Genomic DNA, 3,625 nt, shown 5'->3' with positions numbered 1-3,625 from the left:
ATATATATATATATATATATATATATATATATATATATATATATATATATATAGATGTATTTATTTAATAATGAGTAATCTTTTAAACGTGAAAATGCTTTCGCAAGATAACAATATGCATGTTACAATTCTGCTAGATCGAATAATAATTGTTGTCGTTATACACACCACGTTGTTCGATTAACCTCCGAGTAACCCGACCGTGTCCATCGCGAGATCGCGATAATATGATCTCTTTCTCTCACATTAGCTATCGTCATTTGTGGTGATATATGTTCGCGGTGTTACCCTCCCTTTTACTCAACGAACTTGGTTAATGATTCACGATTCATGTTACACGTTATGATTTCAACGCGATACACATAGATACATACGTGATACAGTAGGTAGGTACGTCTTTCTTGTGATACATTTTAATTCACTTTCTAATTACTCTCATTTTCTTCCGGTATAAAGCGTGATAAGGATCATCATACAATATTTCTCCATGTATGATCATAAGAATAAAGATTTTTAATTTATTTACATTTCTCTGTAAAGGGACATTTGCAACTCGCGAAAAGATAGGGAACATCTTGAAATTCTTAATATGGAATAGAAGTATTTTGTGGTTCGTAGGACCGCCAGAGGCGTAACGTTCATTGAACAATAATTACGACTTGTGAGCATCGGTCGATTGACCGAGGTATTGCTCTCGCTAAACGGAAAGGCAGCTAGCGCGGCGTTACGAAATGATAGACGTCTGTGTTTTCTTTTATAAGTATCTATCCCGGGCACGAAAGTGGCCGCCGGACGAGACACGGACACGTGGGAACGCATTGACATCTATTTAACTCTGCCAGAGTGTACCTCATGCGCGCATGTTGTGTCCGACAGAAAGATCGATTAATGCAGCGCAACGATCTTGGGCAGCAATTGCGCGCTGTGCGTGATCACGCTCACCACGAAAGCGGAAAGTAAAATAATTGCCGAGCCATATCATGGATCCAGCCTATCGCTATCGAAATAAATTGACGATTAAGTAATTGCCGAGTTACAAATTCTCGATTATACAAAGGAGGACAGAAAAACGATTGCTCGGCTACGATTGTTGATTCACTATTAAGAATGCATGATCGCATCGCCCGATATCATAATCTTAAGAACATTCTGAATCGTGTGATTCGTGAGATGGGATAAGATTGTAACGATATAAGTAACACTGTTGCGTCATGATAAAAAGATATTTTATGAGATTTTGATTAAAAACAAATGAATATACAAAACGAGATTGACATGATCATTTATATTTATGAAATTTATTTAAACAAAATTTATAGCAGACAAAAATAAATGCGAAAAAATTATATTTATTATATTTAAAAGAAGGTAAATGTTCTTTTTTATTTGATATGAAAAAGTACATATATCTTTATTTATTAAGCTTGTACTTATATTTTGAGACATCTTTCATGTTCTTAAATAGAAAGTTCTTCTCTCTCTCTCTCTCTCTCTCTCTCTCTCTCTCTCTTTCTTGCAAATGTTTCCTCATTACATTTTTATCTTTACGCGGAAGACATGTATGTTTATTTATGAGAATTAATTATATCCGCAATCTTGGATACTATCTCGTCGGACATATTTGGAAATCGCACAAAATGATGCGGCAATCTTTTTAATTCCGTTGAACGGTACATCAAGCTGATTGTATGTTTTCTCTGCCCTTTTTTCGTAACCAGTCTCGGTTCTTTTCGACTTTGGGTCGGGCAAGTCTAGGGTCATCACTGCCGCCCACGACACTGGCCAACTTGCTGAATGAATGAACGTCCGGGGAATGGGAAAGCCCTTTTCGAGGGTGCTCACGTGGCCGTCACGTGAAGCAGACACACCCATTGTCTCCCGTGGGGTAAAGGTGTGTGCTTGTATAAGTATATAACAAGCATTTTTAGTCTCTTGGTAATGCACGCATGCATTAGCGACGTAACACAGGTTGCAATAACGACGGCTGAATATAAAAAAAAACGAGCAAATAAAAGATACGATTACACGGGGAAGCGAAAGCGCGGAATAGCATTGATGCTAATTGCGAAATACGAGAAGCGTTTTGTCACGTTGTCACTTCGTTTTTGTTTCGTCGGAACCAAACAACGTACAAATATATGAAATTACCTATATAAATGTGTTATGTGATTACGAATGAAAATCGATCCTTCTTTGTTAGCAATTTTTATTTCGTTCTCGGGAGTTCATGTTTTATGTGCAGGAAATGAGCTATCATCTTTCCAACAATCCACAAAATTTAATGGTGTAATTTGATTAACATTACAAAAGATAGTATTCGATTCCTTTCTCGAGTATATGAACATGTTATAAGTTAAAATGAATATCGCTACATCGAATACATTCATAGAAGATAAACATACGCATAGACGTATGTCTTCTGGTGGAAAATTTTTTTCAGAATTTTTCATATAATTTTTCAGAATTTCTGTATAATTTTATAACTTTCTCATATTTTTTATGCAAATTGAAACACTTTTCAGAAATACTCGGAAAATCTACATCTTTTCTTAGAATTTTTCATATATGTTAATGAAATATCCTAAAATTTTTAAGATTTTTTGTTCTAAATAAAATTTTTGATGGAATGTTAAAATATAAAATCTAAAAAAAAATTAAAAATATATATTTTCAAAATTATATAATATAGAAGAGAAATTATAGAAGAGAAATTATAGAAGAGAAATTTCAGAATATTTCAGAATTGTATGAACAATTCTAAGAGAAGATGTAAACTTTCCGAATATTTCTGAATATTTATGAAAAATGTTCCAATTCATAAAAGTTATGAGAAAAGTTTTCACCAGAGCATACAATTATTAAATAGTCCATGTGATCTAAACAAAACTTAAACAAAATGTTGAAGTTATAAGGCGTTCGAAAAATAGGAGAAAGAATCTTCGTATCTTATTGAAATCTGTTACATTCTTTTTTGAATTATTAATATTTTTATATTTGATAATAAATTATCGGTTAATGATTCATAAATACTTGCCAATATTTTCAGGTGGCGAATCTACATAATCTTAAATGAACAACATCATATAAACGTATCTTACATAAATTGCGCTATTTTAAGCGGTGTCTACAATAAAATTTTAAGATGTAAAACTTAAGCTTTAAGCCTTAAGCTATAAGAAATTGATTAATCATAATCAATTATTCTCTTCATACTCGACCGATTGATCAATATTTTCTTTTATCTTAACATTTTTTTTTTTATATATTTTATAATGATTCTTGATTATTCAAAGCTTTAAATGATATTTACTAATAATTAAAGATTTCCTAATTAATATTATATAATATTTACTAATTAAAGATTTCCTTTTAAATTTAAAAATATCTATTGTATAATATTTATTTCTTAATTATATTAATTTTACGATTCAGGATTTAAAGCTTAAGTTTTGCGTCTTAAAATTTTATTGTAGATACATCACTTTACGCACATTCATTAAATATTATCCTACATTCATATGGATAATTATACATTATGTGTGTGTGTGTGTGTGTGTGTGTGTGTGTGTGTGTGTGTGTGTGTGTGTGTGTGTGTGTGTGTGTGTGTGTGTGTGTGTGTGTGTGT

The sequence above is a fragment of the Atta cephalotes genome, assembly GCF_000143395.1.
Source record: "Atta cephalotes unplaced genomic scaffold scaffold00021, whole genome shotgun sequence".
Classification (NCBI taxonomy): domain Eukaryota; kingdom Metazoa; phylum Arthropoda; class Insecta; order Hymenoptera; family Formicidae; genus Atta; species Atta cephalotes.
Note: the sequence above shows the minus strand (reverse complement) of the source record.